The following is a 21,004-nucleotide window of genomic DNA, read 5'->3' on the forward strand; positions in this document are numbered from 1 at the left end:
TCAACCAAAGCAGTGGCCCCAAGGCAAAATGAATACTAGAAGAATTAATGTCAAGACATTAGTGTCCCTCTGAGTGGGAACAGTTTGTTGCTAACTTGGAGGGAGAACTGAGCCAACACATAGTTGACAAAAGTAGAGCAGAAAAGGAGTAATCAGAAAAGTTTTACAGCAAAATATTTGCCCATCTGAGCTAGAACACACGCAAACACCAAGAGTGGCTTGATGAAAATGATGGAGAAATACAGAAGTTGCTAAAGGAAAAACAAGAACTCTACAGGGTTTACCAGCACAATAGTTTATCTATCTCTAAGAAGGCAGCATTTAATTCCATCAAAAGTAAAGTATATGCAAAACTTAAGAGATGCAGATGACTTTGGCTCACTAAGAAAGCAGATGACATTCAGTTTTCTGCAGACAGTAACAAACCAAAATGCTTTTATGATGCCCTGAAGTCTATTTATGGGTCAAAGATCTATGATGAATCTTCACTACTCAGTGTTGATGAATGTACATTGATTAATGATAGGGTCATGATGCTAGAAAGATTGGCTGAACACTTCCATAGTTTAGTTTTCTTGACAGACCATCATCAATCAATGTGGAAGCCATTGCCTATTTACCTCAAGTTGAAGTCAATCAGTTCCTAGCTAAAGTTACAACTGAAGAAGAGGTTTTTGAATGCCATTAGGCTTCTTTCACATGTCAAAGTGCCTGGTACTGATTCTATTCCAGCTGAGACCTACAAGGCAAAAGTTTTATTGCTCATTTTAAAACTGATTGAAATTTTCCAGGTTATATGGCATAAAGAGGTTATCTCTCAAGAATTCAAGGATGCCTCCATCATCCATCTCTATAAAGATAAAGGAAATAGAATGTCATGTGACAAATCGAAGGGGTATTTCTCTTTTAGTAATTGCTGATAAGATTCTGGCCAGAGTCCTTCTCAATAGGCTGATCCTTCACCTGGAAGTTGATCACCTTCCTGAAGGCCAGTGTGACTTCAGAAGGGATTGAGTAACTGTGGATATGGTGTTTGCTTCCTGACAACTCCAGGAAAAATGGCAGGAACAGAACAGAGGTCTGTATACAACATTTGTAGATCTGACCAAGGCCTTTGATCCCCTCAGTTGAGGTGATTTATGGAAAATTATGTCAAAATTTGGTTGTCTGGAGAAGTTCATCAGTATTGTACAATTTCATGACAGCATACATGCCTGGGTACTGCATAGGGGATGATATTCTTGAGGTTTCTCAGTTACAATGGGAAAAAACAAGGAAATGTCCTTGTTCCCATATTTTTTTAGCATGATATTTTCAGCCATGTTATCAAACTCCTTCAGTGAGGATGAACATGACCTCAAGGTCAGCTACCCCACTAATGAAAATTCTTCAACTTGAAAAGGCTTCAAATCAAGACAAAAGTGGAGGGAGTGCTCAAAGAAAACTATTTTATGGAGAATTCACACATGGCAAGCACCCACGAGGGGTTCAGAAGAAATGAAACTGAGACACACTGAAGATCTCATTGAAAACTTGAGAATTTATTGTGCAACGTGGGAGACACTGGCACAAGACTTCCCAGTATGGCATGGCCTCGTCACTGCCATCATCTGAGTTTATTTGTATGCACTTTGTATCTCTTCCTATATCCCTTTCCACAACACTGAGATTTTCTTGAAGTTAAGGATCATGCATTCCCAGTGCCTAACATTGTCTTGCCCAAAATAGGTTATTCATAAATATTTGTTGAATTACACTAGGTATTTCCATGTAATAGTCACATACAGTTGATATCACTATATTAGAATATTTTCCCTCAAGTGGAATTTTTTTCTCTTTTTTCACCTCACCTTTTTTATTTGAAGTTTTCATAAAGAACATTATTGACCATTCTTAATTTCCCATTAAATGGGTTTAAATGTGGTGTGTGTGTGTGTGTGTGTGTGTGTGTGTGTGTGTGTGTGTGTGTGTGTTTGACTGTATGAGTATATGGGTGTATGAGTGTATGAGATAACATTTTGGTTCTGAAGTCTTTGTCTTTTTCTTGCCTCTGGCCTCTGTCAGAGAGGCTTGCTAACTACATCTCATGGGAACAATCACAAGGCTTGACTCAGCCCGTGGCATTGACTATTGGGATTTCCTGTAGTCACAATTGCTTTGGAGTCCAGAATTGGGGCACAGTATATCTTCAGAAAATTCAGAGATGGCAAGAGAAATACGAAACCTGTTACTCCATTATATATTCATTGTAAATGGTATCAAGGGAGCCAGTTAGTTATGGAAAATAACTAAAAATGTAAACATAGGATTCACTGAAAGCAGAAGAATATATTTTAGGGGTCAGCAGGGGTCAGGTACTTTTAAATCAAAAATATCATTAGATTTGAAAGGCACAATTTCATAAAGCATGGAAAAATATAGTCATCTTCAATGTCTGATGGGGAAGCAGTGTTTATCTTTCTCTCTTGAACTTGCTTAGTTTTAATTGCTTTTAATAAACATTGTTTTATTTGTGTGTTTGTATGTCCTTTTATTGTATGTTTTCTTTTTAACTGAGAGTAATTGAAATAAATGCAATCAGTTTGGCTAGATTAAGCCTTCTTTGACTTCAATTGAACACTTCTATTCCTCCAGTCCTAAGAACACAAACCAAGCCCTGATAGCAAAGCTGTAAAAAACAAGGTGACTCTGGATACAAAAAAACCCCAATATCTTATTATGTAATTTTGCTATCTCTTATCCTTTATTTTTTTTCCTTAAGGATATGATTTCTCTCTTGTCACATTCAACTCAGATCAATGTATACCATGAAACAATGTAAAGACTAACTGACTGGCTTCTGTGGGGGGGGGGGGGGTTGGGGGAGGGAAGCAAGATTAAGGGAAAAATTGTAAAACCCAATATAAATAAAATCTTTCAAAAAAAAAAACAAAGTGACTAACAATGGTTACAAAAGCAGGAGTTACAATGGTTCCTTTTTTCCTGGGTATTCCAATGTAACTGTTCTCCCGACAGACTTGACTCTTACAAAAAAGAAAGGAAAAAAATCTGTATAAAAATCCTGGCCTAATTAACAAGAATGAACTAGATTTTATGATGAACAATTTATAGTCAGTTAATAGAGCTCATACATGGTAGCCAGGAGCTAGATAATTTATCATAAAAGAAATCTCAGTTATACTCTTAATCCTCATCCTCTTGGTTTTGCAACTAACCATTTCATGATTATCATTTTATAAGCTTGATTTACTTAAAAATGAGATTGTATTTTTACAGTCACAGTGAAATTTCTAGATGTAGTAAATACTTAAATCTTCACATCAATGTTTCAAATTCTTTACTAGTTTATTCCTTGATTTGAATTGTAATTTCTACGGAATCATGACCCTCATTTCATTTATACTGAGGGAAGGGAATACTGTCAAGAACTTATAGAATTGCACTAAAATCTACATTCATAAAAGTTTCATGTGATTAGTGTGAATCAATATAATAAAAATGACAAATAATCTGCCAAACACCAAAACAATTTTGTTTGAGAAAAAAAATATGTTTTATGGATCTAGAGTGTAATTGTGAGATAGATAAAAAATCAATCTTATTTTGTTACAAAAGTTTCCCATTCTCAAAACCTTTGCAGTCTTAGAGGAATGAACAAATAAATAGATTTCATCAATGATTATTTCATTAAATAATATGTCCTTATAGAGCTTAAATGTAGCTTGAACTGCCACATTATGTTATTCAAACTCTCTCTCTCTCTCTCTCTCTCTCACACACACACACACACACACACACACACACACACACACAAACTCACTTACTCAGATCCTATAGTTCCAATTGTCATCTCTTTGCAAATAATTCTAAAATCTACTTATCTAGCCTCGTGTCTCTCAAAGTATACTCCAACATCACCAATTTTTGTTGTTCTTAGATGTCCCATTCATTACCTCTTCCCTTTTCCATCACTCTTCTACACATTCAGTTTCAACTATATTCTCTTTATTCTATTTTAATATTTCATTTTTTCCCAATTAAATGAAAAAAGTTATATTTTTTCTAATTTTGAGTTCTAAATTTTCTCTGTCCCTTCTCCCACAATAAGAAGGAATGTAATTTGACCTAGGTATACAAGTATAGTCATGTAAAACACAATTCTATATAAATTATAACATTAAAAAAATAGAGATAAAACCAAGAAAAATAAAATAAAGAAAAATATATTTGATCTGGATTCAGGCTCAAGTAGTTTTGTTTTCTCTAGAGATAGAGAGCACTTTTCATCATGAGGGAAACAGAATTTACTTGGATCGTTGCATTGTTAAGAATAGTTGTTATTCATAGTAGATCATCATAAAATATTGCATTTCACTTTGCATCAGTTTAAGTCATTCCATATTTTTCTGAGTTTCCTGATCATCATTTCATTTTTTCACTTTCATTTTATTTTATTTTTTCCAATTACATGCAAAGATAGTTTCCAACATTCATTCTTTTGTAAGCTTTCAATTCCATATTTTTCTAATACCCTCTCTTCTCTCCCACTAATCTATGGCAACAAACAATATGTTTAATATATTTTCATATTAGTCAAAGAGAAATTAGAAGGAGGAAAAACCTTGAGAAACATCCTACCAAAACTTTGTGGGATGCAGCCAAAGCAGTTATTAGGGGAAATTTTACATCCTTTAATACTTACATGAATAAAATGGAGAAAGAGGAGCTAAATGAATTGGGCATGCAACTTAAAAAACTAGAAAAAACAAATTAAAAATCTTTTAGCTCCACCTCTAAAAATTTGGATGCTATATCATTTGATACATATGGATACTACTTCAATGCCTACAGTATCTTTTAGTAGAATGTAGTTTCCTTTCTTATCCCTCTTAATTATATCTATTTTTGCTTTTGCTTTGTCTAAAATAAGGATTGCTATCCCTGCTTTTTTACTTCAGCTCATATATTTTGCTACTGCCTTTTACCTTTGTTTTTATCTCTCTGCTTCAAATGAATTTCTTATAAACAACATATTGTAAGATTCTGGATTTTAATACACTCTATTTTCATCTATTTTCATTTTATGGGAGAGTTGCTCCCATTCTCATTCACAGTTATCATTACCAACTCTGTATTTTTCTCTATCCTATCCTTTGTACTTTTCTCTCTCCTTTCCTTTTATGGTAGCTTAGTGGTGTATTATATAGTGATGTATTATATATGTATTATATATAGTGATATATTATATATGTATTATATATAGTGATGCATTATATGGCATTGGAGTCAGGAGGACAGGAATTTGAAGCCAGACTCATACACTGGTCACTTACTAACTGAATGACCTTGGGAAAGTCACTTAACCCTGATTGCCTCACATGCAGGCCCATCTCTGGTCATCCTGATCCATATCTGACTACTGGACCGAGAAAACTCTGGAGGAGAAAGTGAGACTGGTGACTTAGGAGAGCATCCCCTCCTTCAAATACAATTCATGTCCTTGTCATGATGTTGTGGTCTTCTTCAAGAATGAAGGACTAATATTATTTCCCCTCATCCCTTCTCACAAATATTTTCCTTCTGATTGCTGCCTCCCTCACTCTACCTTTTCCCCTTTCCCTTCCTACTTCCCTATAAAGTAGGATAAATTTCTAAACAAAAATTGAGAGTTATTTGTTATTCTTTCTTTTTATTGCTGGGGGTCAGGATTTTTGTGCTGGCTTACTAGATGAGAGTAATATTTATTCAGTGTTCACACTCAACCTTCTTTTTCTCTACCATAATAGGTAAATTATGTCTCTTCATGTGGTGTTAATTATCTTCTACTCCCTCCACCTTCTTTTTCAGTATAATTCCTTTTGTAATGTCTTGATTGTTTTATACCTGTCTTATGTTGAGTCCCTTTCCCCAGGCCAGCATTGGAGGGGCCAGAGACAAGGAAGACAAGTTCTCCTTTTTACACCAAGGTCTCCATTTATTTTCCAAAATACAAGTGCTTAAATATCCTTCCCAGTCCCCAATCCACTCCCACCCTGGTAGCACTTGGTAAAACAACGTTTTTGTGTTCAAGGGCACCAGGTGATGAAGATTTGCAGTATTCCCACACTCAACAGTCCCTAACAGTCTTGTACTCACATCCTCTGTCAAAGAATACTCCTTTCAAATGACCTGACAGAAGTACAATTCTCAAAACCATAGCATCATCACACCATAATCTATTATAACCACACACTCTATCCAAGTATGCTCCCTCTTATTGTCCCAAAAGAAATACAAATATCATAAGCTAAAGTACATCACAAAATGAGCAATTTATACCCACATAATCTGTTCAACTGTCCTGAGAGAAATACAATTCTCAAGAGTTACTAGTCTTTCTTCATACATATATATATATATGTATGAAGAATTTCCTCCAAAACTCATTTCTTTTCTCAATTTTTCTTCTTCCTCTCTTCTTTGGTTTTTAAAGTCCTTTTAGAGGTCTTCTTGAATTTGAGAACAATTCATAAACCACTTTGAGGTTTCATATATAGGTAATTTTTTACTTTTTTTTCTGAGAGGGTGCTTTTATAGTTGCTATCAGAGTACCACTTTTCTGTGGTTAGCACTTTTTGTTTTGTATTTTTTTTGTTTTTGCTAATTGAACTCTGCTACTGGAGCACTGGGAGAATAGTGCCAAGCTTTTTTTTTTTTTTTGCTGGGGGTCAGGATTTTTGTGCTGGCTTACTAGTCTAGCTTCTCATTTGCTTATTGTTTACTCCTTTTACTAGCATAGCTCAATACCATATCAACATCCCAAAACTCTAACCTTGCTATCTGAGCATGATTTTAAACCCTTGCTGCTGGCCTGCTGAGTCAGGACCTGTAATGATCTGTGGCAAAAAACATACCATTGGTTTCCCAGTTCTCCTGTCTATGCCGGGTTGCACTCTCCTTTTACCCATGTGAGACAGATCTTTTCTGAATTTCCTTCAAGGTATCCCAAATTAAAAACTTATTTCATGCTATTTTTCTGTGGGTTTTGTTGCTTTACAGTCATCCAAAATTCTTTCAGGAAAAGCTCTTGGAGTTTCAAGCCTTGCATCACCATCTTGGCTCTTAAATTTGTTTTCTTTTGCAAATCATTTCTTAAAGCACAGTAGATTCCATCACAATTATATTTAGCTTTTTTAACCATTCCTCAATTCTTGGACATTCCCTCAATTTCCAATTTTTTTATAACCACTAAAAGAACTCTTATATTTTTTTACACATAGGTTTTTTTTTTATCTCTTTGTGAAGCAGACCAAGTAGGGGTATTGCTTGATCAAAGGGTATGCCTAGTTTTATAGTCTTTTGAGGTCTGAACTGCTCTCCAAAATGGTTAGATCAGTATAAAACTTCATCAATGGCACATTAGTGTTTTAATTTCCCCTCCGACATTTGTCATTTTCCTTTTGTGTCATATTAACCAATTTGACAAGTGTGAGGTAATACCTCAGGGTTGTTTTAATTTCCATTTCTTTCATCAATAGTAGATTAAAGTTGTTTTTATATATAACTCTAGATAGCATTACTTTGTCTAAAAGCTGCCATTCATGTCATTTGACTATTTATCAATTGAAAAATAACTCTTCTTTGTATCAATTTCACTGTTTTTCTATACATTGGAGAAATTGTATCTTTATTAGAGAAATTCACTATAATTTTTTCATAGTAATGATTTTCAACTATATATTTCCTTCCATATTCCTTTGCCTAGTTTATATTTCTCTCTTTCTGTCTCTTTTTATCCTGTCCATTTTCTTCTGACCTTTACTTCTCCCATACTGCCTTCCCTTTTAACATCTTCCCCTCTCCCTTCTCTTTTTTTGTGACTCAACTGCACTGTGGGATTCCCTACCTAACATAGTAATCAGAACAGGGTTGGGTAAGCAGACAATTTTTAGGGCACCTTTTCTATCCCCTTACCCATAACAGGAGGTAAGCAATGCACTCCTTAAAAGGGTTGCTCTAGTATCAAGGGGGCTACTGATTCTCACTGCTGCTTTCAGTGGGAAAGCAAGTCTATGGCCTGGGTCACCTATGTACAGGATTGTGACTTGGCTCCCAGTTGCTTCATCACTTGTCTTTTGCCTCAGGAATTTGAGTAATGTTATGAATGATGTGCTTTATTGCATGTGTAAATTGGATTTAAGTGAGGTAGAACTTCATGATGTCATTCACCTCACTCTCTCTTCCAAAGTCATCATGATCCAGTGTAGTAAGCCAGAGTCAAGACAACTGGTGATAGCTTTAGTTGCAGCATTTACCTTGGCATCTCTGATGCCTACCCAAACTCTAACCGCTCCACAGCACCCGCCTCATCTGACATCATGGCCATTGAAATGAATTGTTCTTCTGCCCATTCCACCAGTAGAAGACTTTACATCCTTGGGGTAAAGACCCCCACTACTCACTAATAAGGTTGATACTCCTTTGATTACCCCCAACCTGGTTTAGCCCACCTGCTGAAATGGTTTACCAGGGTGTGGTCACTGCATATGCTACAGCTTCTTGGAGACACAGCTTGGTCAGGTGGACATCAAAGATGGAAAGCAGCCCTGTAAAAGTTTAGCAGTCCTCACACACAAGTCACTACACCCCATTTAAATTTCATTCAACAAGACTTTATTTTGTACAATGAGCCAGACATTGTATAATACCTTGAAATATAAAGAAACAAACAACACAATCACTGCTCTGAATGAACTAAGTACTAAGTCTTCACTCACAAGAAAATTCTACATGTAAGATTCAGAAATATTTAAGTGTTTGTTTATTGCAAAGTATAAATCTTAGTGTAGGTATAGCTGGCCTCCTAGGTGCCTGCCCTTATGGCAGTTAAATCCATCTTTAGTTCAAATTGATCATAATCATACCATGTTGAGCTTTAGGTTCTTGTTTTTAGATGGATGATAATGTGAAGAAACAATAAATTTAGTCTTGTCTTCTTGTTTGGGACTCTGATTCTCATCTGCATATATAAAGCTTTTGCCTAGAGTCAGGAAAAGATGATTTCACAGTTAGCTTCAGAAGATTACTTGTTGTAAGACTCTGGACAGGTCACTTAACCTCTGGTCTGACTGAGTTTCTTCAACTTTAAAATGGGAATAATATTAATAACATTTATCCCAGGGTTATTATAAGATCAAAATGAGATAGTTAAAACACACTTAGCATAGTAATTTATATATAGGAGATGTAACATAAATATTTGTTTCTTTCTTTCCTTCATATGGAACATGGGAATTCTAGTTTTGTTCCCTGCAATTTTGGTAGCTCCTACTTTTGGACTGAATTATCCTGATTAGTGAATGAAGGAGTTCAAATTTATATAGTTAACAATAGCCAGTGAACCCCAAAACATTATTCATATTTTATTCAGTCAGTCACTTACCCTAGCTAACTTCTTGCTATCTGCCCTACAGTGGTATACCAAACACTTTCTACTACTTGTTTTGGAAATGATACTACTTCTTTGGAGAAAAGTTGTTAATCAGTTCTCCTTTGGTTCCACTTAACATATCTGTGAATTCTCAAACCAAAACACCTTTTCCTTTTTAAAAAAATTTATTTTATTCTTAATTTAAGAATTAAACAAGAATTTCCATAACATAGTAGAATAGGAGAAAAATATGATAATATGTAAAACTATAAATCTATTATGTGTATTACTTGATATTCTTTTTAAATAAAAAATAAAGTTATCATGTTTATAAATAATATATTTATATTTATACATGTATATATGAATCATTATATACATATTTCTATCAGTACTTTGGATACAGGCAGTATCTTTCTTCCTTCTTATGTCCTTGTGTGTGTGTGTGTGTGTGTGTGTGTGTGTGTGTGTGTGTGTATAATAGTGAAAATAACTTTGTCACTAAAAGTTTTTCTTAAAATATATTGTTGTAATTGTATACAATGTCCTCTTGATTCTGCTCATTTCACTCTTCAAAGTTTTTGGTATAGAATTGTGATAAAATGCTACTGTGCTATAAGAAATAATGAGCTCAAGAGGTATACAAAACCCCCTTTTCTTGAACTTTACTGAGCATTGTCTCTACATTTTAGAATGTTAATTCCTTGAAAGCAGGTACTATCTCACTTTTACATTTGCATTCAAATTTAGAACAATATTTATTATGTAATGAGTACTATTAAATGCTTTGCATTGTTATTCATTCATTCAACCTCATCTAGAGATTTTATGGAGAGCACAGTAGAAAGGATTTACCAACTATGGATTAGAGTCCTGGAGTACAAATCCCTCTTAAGAAACTTATCATCTGTAGATCCACCTCCATGCATCTCAGTTTCATTTGTAAAATGAAGAGTTGAACTAGATCACCTCTAAATTCCTTTCTATCTCTAAAACTATATGACCGATAAGTCTACAAATATGACTTTTCACAATAATATTTAATGTCTTTATACCTCAGTTTCTTCAGTCATAAAAGGAGGGAGTTGGACCAGATGTTATTTGAAGTCTCTTCTAGCCCTACATCTATTATCTCCTTCCCAAAATCCATGATACCAGGCTTCATTTTATTTTTTTCCTACCTTTTTTCCTTCTTCTTTCTTCCTTCCTTTCTTTTTTCCTTCCTTGGACATGGCTTATATACACATTTATTTTTTTCAGACTATACACACACACACACACACACACACACACACACACACACACACACACACATATATATTAGTGATAAGTTTTGCTCTTCTTGACTTCTTAATGGGAGGAGGAGAGGGAGAAAGGAGAGAAAAAGAATTCAGAACTAAAAGAATTAAATTTTAAAACAGCATTCATAGGGGAATCTAGGTAACACAGTAGATAGAGCACCAGCCCTGGAGTCAGGATTACCTGAGTTGAAATCCCGCCTCAGACACTTAATAATTACCTAATTGTATGGTCTTGGACAAGCCACTTAACCCCATTGCCTTGCAAACAAACAAAAAAAAAGCATTCATGAACCAACAAACTAATTCTCCTCCTCCATGGCCTCCATTAGTACATCCATTCAAGGGCATTGTTCTCTTTGGGTGCTTACATTTTAAAAGCATACCAGTGAAATAAAGAAGAATTCAAAAGAGATAAATTATAACAAGGGGAGGGTTAGAATATGGAATCATTGAGGAGAAGGATAAAGAAATTGGGAGTTTTACCTGTTAGGGAAAAAGCTAGGAAGTTAATTAATAGGGTCCTTTAAAGTTGTAAAAGGAAAACTATACTTTTGAAGATGAAATGCATCATTATAGCAAATCAACAATGGAAACCATAGGACCCTTCATATTTGCTATTTTTTTCTTTTTGTTCTCAAAGATCATTTTTCTAGTTTTGGTCCTACATTTTATTTTTTTTCTTTAAACTTTTGATTTTGGGGTTTTTTTTATGTGGCAATGGAGTTAAATTGACTTGCCCGAGGTCAAATTTGAACTCAGGTCCTCCTGAATCCAGATATAGTGTTCTATCCACTTTTCTACCTAGCTACCCCATGTCCTACACTTTCAAAGTACATCAAGAAATGACTATAACAACTAGAGATATCATTTTGGTAACCTGACATTTTTTATCTCATTCTCCTATAATATCATTAGATTGTAAGCTCTATGAAGGCAAGAACTTCATGTTATTTAATTTTATAACATTTAACACAATTCTGCACACAGTGGGTAATTAATAAATGTTAGCTGAATGAATGAATACAGTCTAGAATCCCTTCAACAATGATCTGGTAAAGATATATAATCTGTTAAATTCATAAAATGTTTTTAATTTGCTCAATCAATCTACTCCTTTTTCCCTGTAAGAAGCATATTTTCCTAGGTCTAAAAGAAAGAGCTCTTCCCTACTTTTCTCCTCATATTTATCCCTTAAATATAAATAATAAGAACAGAAACAATTTACATTGATATCATACATTAAATTTTCTACAACTCTTCATGAGAACACTGTGAGACAGATAATGCAATAATTATTATCCCCATTTCATAGATGAAGAAACTAAAGCTCAGAGAAGTTAGATGTCTTGTTTTTATTTCTAGCTGCCTAGTGGTAGCCTGTTACTATTAGGACTTTGCTTGCCCAACATGTTTGCCACCTTGAAAACCTAAAAGTGGTATATTCTCAGGACCTAATACCAATTTATATCCACACATGTTCTTTCCACATTGTGAACACAATGCTCCACTCTTGGTGGGCATTCAATAAAGGGATGTTAAAGGGAGTCAACATTGCATTTGTGTGGTCAGCAATTCTCCAACCACCTACCTAAACAGGTACTAGAAATGTAATCATTTAAGAAAACTAAATATTCCTTAGAAATACCAATAGCAATTTATTTCAGGTCAGATTTCCACCGTGAAAAGTCTTTAAAAGTTTCTAAGAAAGAAAAGCTGACCTCTCAAGCCCCAGAATCTTTAAGTGAATTGTGGGGTTTTTTTTTCACTGTGGAAACTTTTTTTTTAATTTCCATAAAATCACCACATAAATATTTGCTTTTCCAATTTTACTATCACAGAATGCATAATCAAGTGACATTACATCATTTTTAATCAAATGGTGATATTTCTATTAATCAAAAGTTTAAGATGTCTTTAACAATCTTATTCCTTCAGACGCGGCTAGCGCCTGGAGGACTGGGGAGAGGGCTCCACTCGGGCATCCATGCGCCCCTCCGCGAAGTGCCTTCTCTTGCTGCAGGTGCTAGGCCTCGCTTCTCTCCTTACTCAGGGGCAGACACCGGAGGAAGGTGTGGACGAGGTGAAGATAGAAGTCCTGCACCTCCCGGCGGCCTGTACCTCCAAGAGCAAGAAGGGCGACCTGCTGAACGCGCACTACGACGGCTACCTGGCCAACAGCACCAAGTTCTACTGCAGCCGGACACAAAATCAAGGTCACCCAAAATGGTTTGCTCTTGGTGTTGGGCAAGTAATAAAAGGCCTAGATATTGCTATGATGGGTATGTGTTCCGGAGAGAAAAGAAAAGTGACGATACCCCCTTCACTGGCCTATGGAAAGGAAGGCTATGCACAAGGTTTGATTCCACCAGATGCAACACTGATTTTCGAGATCGAACTCTATGCTGTGACCAAAGGACCCCGAAGCATTAAAACATTTAAACAGATAGATGTGGACAATGACAAGAAACTTTCTAAAACTGAGATCAATTACTATTTGAAAAGGGAATGAGAAAAGCAAATGAGAAAGATCATAAACCACATGACCAGTCATATCATGATTCTGTGTTAGAAGATATTTTTAAGAAAAATGACCGTGATGGAGATGGCTTCATTTCTTCCAAGGAATATAATGTATATCAACATGATGAACTATAAGAGCATATTCTTTCTAAATTCACTTGACTATCTTTGGTATTATCTACAAAATTTTTTAATCCAAATTTTGTTTTTTCTATAAAGTCACATTTTTATACCTTGAAAAATATTAATTTCTGAACCTTTTATAAATTAATAATAAATTGTAATATACCCCCAAAATATAGGGTAAAAAGTAAGAATTCTATATTTTCTGCCTTATTTAGTAATGCCTGTAAACACAGATTTCTGTATTTTGATGAAGTAATCACTATCAGATTCAAAATTTCCAAAACTCAACTCATCTTTCCTCCTCAACTTGCCCTTCTTTCCAGCTTCCCTTTATCTGTTGATGACAGCATCATTCTTCTAGGCATGCAGCCTCAAAACCTTGAAATTGTATTTGACTCTTTCTTCAACCCTGTATTTCAGTCATTTGCCAAAAACTATCATTTCTACCTCTACCATATTTTTCATGTATGTGGGTATATGTATATATGTGTGTAGATGTATATATATATATATATATATATATATATATATATATATATATATATATATATATATATACATATAGCATATATTCCAAGGATATCCAAAACAAATAAAAATTCTAGTATATACCAGAATATTCACTGTAACACTTCATGGTAATAGAAAATTTGAAGGTAGCTGCCCATAGATTAGACAATGGCTAAAATACTGTGGTATTTGAATGTAATGGAATACTACTAAATATAAATGCTAAGTATTCTATTTATTCATAATGAACCTGGGGAATTCAGAAATATAGGAATAGCCATAAGAACTGATATAAACAAATAGAATTGAGACATGATTATACTAATATAAATGAAAAACTCACCAAAAAAGAAACTGGACTCAGGATAATTGGGGGGGGGATGAAAATCCAGGAAAACAGAAAATGAATCTTACCTTCTCCAATATGATAGAAAAGTGGGGGATTAAGAGAACAGATTCATTTGCCTTAGATGTTTTTTCTTAATTGTTGTTCTTTGTCACCAGAGCTCCACTCCTCTCACTGGGAAAGACTGAAATGACTGATATAAAGATAAAAGGCATCAATAAAACATTTTTAAACGATTCATCATTTAAATTGGCAAAAATTTGAAAAATATAAATAAAATTTTAAGAAAAATAATCTTATTCCTTCAGATTATCTTTTAATAAGGGTTTTCTTTTTTTAATCCTTCTAAATGGTGGCTGTGTATTCGAACTCAGGAACAGCAAGTTTGATATGTTCAAAAGATGTCACCAAATTCCCTTCCTGAGAAGGACTAGACAATATGGGAAAGAAGGCAGAGTTTATGTTTAGAGGACCTTTTGATGCCCATGATCCTCCCCCACATACATTCTTCTTGTTCTCCTAAGCAATGAATAACTTTCTAGCATTTATTCATCAAAATGGCATAGGACCAAGATGTTACTTCCTTCAAGGGTATTTTCCATCTTGCTTTTTTTTTGGACAGAAAGGTCATATCTTTAGTGAATGGAACTGAGGCTTCATCAAAGTTGTGAGATGGGTATTTGAGTGTTAAGTTAAGTTAACCTTTTCCCCTGGATCAGGGCCATTCTGCCCAGCAAATGGAACTGTTATACCTAGACATGACCTTGAGGTGACCCTCTCTAATGTTATCAGGAGGAAGATTTCAAGAGAATTTTGTTGCCCCTCTCATCAGGCCTGCCAGTATGAAAAACCAGGTAAAGTTGCCCTAACTAAGCTTTGCCACAGTCAGACAATAAGAAAGAGACAAATGCCACAGGCTCTTAATTCCAAATATAGCCATCAAGGACCAAGGCGATGATCATCTCCAGAAACAAATATGCTGAGAAATGGCATTCCTCAACACAATGGGATGCAGGAAACTGCTTTGGGTAAGTTGTGCCAATATGTTTTCAATGAGTTGCTATTAATATTCTGCATTTTTTTCTGATATTCTTTGTCTCTATCCTAAAATGAATTTTAGGTCTTTAACAATGGTTATGTTACAAGTGTCTGAGAATGTACCAGACAGGAGGTCCATCCTACCCAGTTACTGGGGCATTATGAAGGCTAATTTGGGATGCTGATGTGTGCTTTTGCACATATCCTTTTCCTAGTTCCAAGTTAAACAAATCTTAAACATCAAAGTTAAAATTCTATGCCAAGCCCCAAGTACCCCCCCCACACACACACACAAAGCCAAATTCATACTTTTGTTTGTGAAGGCCCAGGTAACCACAGAAAGAACTAAGTCACTGCCCTCTTCCCTTAGCATGAAGTGTCCTTTTATACAAAGAAGGATCTGGTGGCAGAGTCCCTGTACCATGGGCCTCTCCATTTTGACCAATACAAACTGATAAGCAAGGCTTTCTCTGAAAAGTTGTACTCTCACAAAGTAGCTATTGGTTTCCTTGTTTAAGTTGGAGCTGCTTGCATACTATTAAAAAATTGTCCCTTTCTGATTTTAATAGATGCCTTAACTTGGCAAGGCACTTCTAGACTTGCAAATCCTTCACTGATTATACATACAATCACCTGTGTTTACAAGCTGCTTTAGTTTCTGGCAATGAAACTAGGCACTGTGGGGGTGTTTGTTTTTCTTTTTTCCTATCAAAGTTCCCTCCTTGAAGTATGTACTTCTATTTATCTCTAAAGCATCATTAAAACTTATTTGTTATCCTTGGAAGTATGAGGAATATGAGTGCTGAACCCAAGACTATAAATCAGCAGTAACAATTCACAAGTGAGATCAGCAGGCAGCAACAGGCCAAAAAAGACCCTCTAGGAGCCTTGAAACTATTGTCTCCTATGTTCTATTTATCTCCACAAGCTACCCCAGGTAAGAAGTAAGACAGTTTTGAAAGCAATTCAACTCATTATGTTTTCCCAAAGAACTCACCTCAGGATTGTTATTCTTCTTGGTTTGCTTATTTTTTGCCAGGGATGCTTTCATACTAGGGGGAAAAATGAAAATGATTTCAAGCCAGACTCTCATCAGAGATGATATAGATATGCTTTTGAGTAGACTACATTAAAAAAAATTATGCAACAGGAATCAAAGCTTTTTTGAGGTTAAAATCTGCCCTGCTCTCTTCAAAAGATTTTTAATCTCACACTTCCACCCACAGTGTCTATACCAGATGGTGTTTGGCAATTTCATGGGCACAACCACGTACTTACTCAAGGTCTTCTATAAACTTCTGAAACTTCTAAGTTTCCTTCAAGAACATTAGTTTGTTTCCATGTTAGTCCATTAAGATGGCTTAAAACCAGTCTCCCCAAACATGAAAATCTCCCAAGTATGAGAACATGTAGTCATCATCAGGAAGATGATTTACATTTACTAAGGCAATTACCAAGGATGTACGGAGCTATCCAATTGATGGTCAAATTTTCAGTGTGACTATTTTAACCTCAGAAATGAGCAAACCTACCAATCAGGACTTGACTTACTGTTTTTTGATTGTGATTAAGAAAGTGATGGAGAAAATATTAATAATTAAGGTCAAGCTTAAAAGTGTGTTTTTTTTTCTTCTGGAGAGCTGATTGTTCAATAATTGTTCAATTTGAGCATTCCCTGAACTAAAAAGTGTAAGATATCCTGTGCCTGAAGGGGAACTATTTTATAATTAACATGTTAACCATTCTACCTTTACTCAAATTTTCTCACCCTCACCTGAAAAGACCTCCTCTTTTTTTATCAGTGTCTTCAAATTCCATCCATCCTTTTAAGCTTTCCTCTCACAACTTCCATTAAAATTTCCCAGACACCTCTAATACTGATTGATTTTTTCTCTTTCTCTACTTTCTATAACACTTTTCATCTGTTTGCTTCATATGCATAAAATTATCTCACAAGCTAGATTTTTTTAAGTTCCTAGAGGGACTATTCCTTAAACTACTTTTAGAATCCCAGAATTCTTAGCACAGATCTGGGCAGGAGCATAGATTCTTGCTAAATATGTATCGAATTGAATTTAAATAGAAATGGTGAGTTGGCATTTCTGGCTAGTTTAGTAGATGTATATGTAGTCATATACATCAAGCCATTAGATCACTTAATTGATCAATTTTTTCAGGTAATTACCAATTATCCATTTCACTGTGTATCATACAGACAAAACCTAATTCATAGAGAGGATGGAGTAGAGGAGACACTTCTGGGTCTATTTCCAGAGCAATGGAGGATGACAATGCAGTGTAGATACTTAGGGCCAGCACATGACTTTATGATAAATATTGAGCTATATCTAAGGATTGATATCAGAATAGAGATAAAGTTGCCAAGATTTAAGAAATATGGTCTATGAAGAACCAAAGGATCATAACCCTAGCACATCTAGGTTATTTTTGAATCCAGAAGTATCAACAAACTGAGGAATGATTATACTTTGTGTCACAAAACCAGAGATGAAGCAGAAATGTTGGACAAGACAGGAATATGGACAAATTATTTCATTCTTATGCTTATCAATAGCTTTTTTGGCTGAAGTTTTATTATCTTCCTGTTCACAGCATCCTGACAATTTATAAACAAAAAAAATGATATTGGTGATTAATGAAATGGAATGGTAACAATAAACTTGAAAAAAAATCTCATGACAAAATGAAATTCTTATTCAAGTATGGGATACTTCCTAAGGTTATCTTCTCTCTGACTCCCTTTGACCCTCTTTGCCTGCCAGCATTTTGTAGGCCCTTTCTTTTCTTTCTTTATCCTTATACCTGGACTTTTGACCTAGCCTTGGGTCATTCTCTCTGTCTCAGTCTCTCTCTGCTGTAATCCATTCTCCACTCAACATAGTGACTTTCCTACAGCATAAGTCTGAGGATATCACGCCCCAGCTCCACTACTCAAATCTCTGTGGCTCCCTATTTCCTCCAGAATAAAATATAAAACCCATCATGGTCTTCCCTCTACTTATCTTTAGTCTTCAGGTCTTTTAATACCTTATTCTTCTCCTCAAGCTCAACAACACTGGCTTTCGTACCATTGCTTTCACATGACTTACCATCTTCTGACTCTGGGCCTTGCTTTCCCTCAGATCTGTAATGCTTGCCCTCTTTACATCTATCTCCTAGTTTCCCTGCCTCCTTTCAAGAGTCTATTCAAATTCTGCCTTTTCTTAGAGAGCCACAAAGCATTCCTGATAGGGTTTTCATTCAGGCTATGTCTTGAATGTATATGGCTGACCTCCTGTTGTCTCCCACAATGACAATGCAGTGCAAGTTGAAGGTAAACTCCTTGAGGATAAGACCAGGGTTTGGGGTCTCTTTGTTTCCCTGTGCTGAGTATAGAGCTCACCACATAGTAGACCCTCAGTCAATGCTTGCTAATCAGCTGATGGCTGCTCCCTAAAGGAAAGCATAAATTCATTTGCCCAGACCAGTAAGCAGAGTACACACAGCTGAAGGCTGTTTTGATGATCATTTTTTTCCCTTGAAAACATTATCATAGTTTCTGAAAACTAGAACAGCCTTTACAGAAAGAATATCCAATGATCATACAACTAATAAAGGGAAGAGACAAGAATCAAACCCAAGTCTTAACTCTAAACCTAATGCTCATTCCACTTGAGCATGATAAAGAAATAAAGGACTTTCAAACTCATTTCCCCTTCCTAAAAGTTACCTTTTTGAGGAGAATTAAAGGCAAGGACTCTTTTATTTAGGTTTTTGCAAGGCAAATGGGGTTAAGTGGCTTACCCAAGGTCCCACAGCTAGGTAATTATTAAGTGTCTAAGACCAGATTTAAACCCAGGTACTCCTGACTCTAGGCCCAGTGCTTTATCCACTACGCCACCTAGCCACCCAAAGGCAAAGACTCTTGAGCTTGCCTCAAACCCCTCCAAATACCCTTAAATATTGACTCTAACAAGCACTAGAGTGGCAGAACCTACCAAAAAACAGAGTGAAACAATTTCCCAGTCCAAAACAACTTAGAAGTTCAACAGGAAAGTCTTTTGCATGAGGCTGTGAGAGAAGCAGTTAAGACCTGGTCCAAAGCAGGAACAGGCTTTGGATGCATTGAATCAGCAACAGCAAAAGCTGCTTTGAGAACTCAGTCCACAGATGGCAAGAGGATCAAACAACAAAGATTATAGGGGTCTCCTTCCTTGCTAGCAATAAGGCAGAACTGATGCTTTGCTCATACTCTGATTTGGGTCCCAGTCCTGGGCTGCAGTTCTAAAGCAAGGAGAAACACTGGTATACTGATATACAATAGAGTAGGGACCCTTGTCACAGTTCCAGGGTAAAAAGAAATACTTGTGGTCACTCAGAGACCAGGGTGAGTATTAAATACCTCTCCTGAGATCACACTATCCTGGAAGAACTGAAAACTTATAGATCCCAGGAAGTATTTCTGAAAATAGTTGCACAAAACCCCAGAAGCAGAGTTAAAAATTAAGTAATAGACTGGGGGCAAAATGAGCAAACAACTGAAAATATTCTGACCATATGGTGACAAGAAAGATCAAAACAGAGACTCAGAAGAAAGTAACAAAGGCAAAGCTCCTACATCCAAAGCCTTCAAGAACAATATAAATTAATCTTAGGCAATGGAAGAGCTCAAATCAAATTTTAGAAGTCAAGTAAAAGAAGTAGAGGAAAGATTGGGAAGAGAAAAGAAAGTGATGCAAAAAAAATGAGACAATAGTTTGGTAAAAAAGATACAAAAAAAAAAATCCTGAAGAAAATATCACTCTAAATAATAGACTAGCTCAAATGATAAAAGAAGGTACAAAAATCCAATGAGGAAAATATTGCCTTAAAAAGTGGATTGAAAAAAGAGGAAAAGATGCACAAAAATTTCACTGGGAGAAAAAGTAGATTTGGGGAGCTTCCAGCATGAAGCTAGCAAGTTCCCAGACCTTTTCCAAACACAATTTTAAATGAAGCCTCTACATAAATCTTAAAGCTCTTCATAAACCTTAAAGCTACATGTTCCACCAAAAAAGAATAAAATAAGTTCTCAATTCAAGATATTGTGGACCTTCAGTAAAGGTCTGTCTCTTCAGGATTGAGGGGAAATATAACTCAGAAGAGATGGGAGAGTGGGAAATTTGGAAGGAGGCTCTTAGACTCAGTGCAGCTCAGGTCTGGGCTCAGTAAGCCAGTTAGATAGCAGACCAGCAGATAGGGTTCCTATGACAAAGTCCAAGCTCTGGGAACACTGAAGCAACAGATGGGACTGGATTGGGAAGAAATTGTTGTATAGGTAAAACCTTGCAGGAAGGAGCAAACTTCTGCATGGCTAACACCTAGGCTGTAAAAGCAATATCTTGGTAACTGATAAATTAGTGAGCAGTTCCCAGGGCCAGTACCGAAAAATAACAAATAAAAACCCAAAACTTGGGACTATATTCTCCCTACCTCAGGATCAAAGTGCAACAATCAAAATGAGCAAGACAAAAGGAGTATTAAACATAGAAAGCTACTATTTAGATAGGGATGAAAAATGCTATCCCAGTAGAAGAAAGTAGTGACAAATTGTCCACATGTTGAGGCTCAAAAGAGTTTATGAATTGAGCACAAATCCAAAACCCCACAGAAAAGCTCAAAGGGGATTTTAAAAACCAATGGAGATGGTCTTAACCCCATTGCCTTGCAAAAAAAAAAAAAAAAACAATGAAGAGAGGAAGAAGAAAAATAGAA

At 35.6% G+C, this 21,004-nt stretch overlaps 1 long non-coding RNA gene and 1 pseudogene across 1 annotated transcript in view; one reads left to right on the forward strand and one right to left on the reverse strand.

The window, feature by feature from the left end:
• The first annotated feature begins 12,694 nt into the window (after positions 1-12,694).
• Positions 12,695-13,455, forward strand: LOC141500901 (peptidyl-prolyl cis-trans isomerase FKBP7-like; annotated as a pseudogene).
• Positions 13,456-14,124: 669 nt separating this feature from the next.
• The window catches only part of LOC141502120 (uncharacterized), a 167,346-nt gene continuing 160,466 nt past the window's right edge, over positions 14,125-21,004 (reverse strand). Inside the window, exons 5-6 of the long non-coding RNA XR_012472412.1 lie at positions 16,248-16,302; positions 14,125-14,405 (exon numbers count right to left, since the gene is read on the reverse strand). This is a non-coding gene — a long non-coding RNA (uncharacterized LOC141502120). The remainder of the gene's footprint in view (positions 14,406-16,247; positions 16,303-21,004) is intronic.

Source organism: Macrotis lagotis, chromosome X, assembly GCF_037893015.1.
Source record: "Macrotis lagotis isolate mMagLag1 chromosome X, bilby.v1.9.chrom.fasta, whole genome shotgun sequence".
NCBI classification, from domain to species: Eukaryota; Metazoa; Chordata; class Mammalia; order Peramelemorphia; family Peramelidae; genus Macrotis; species Macrotis lagotis.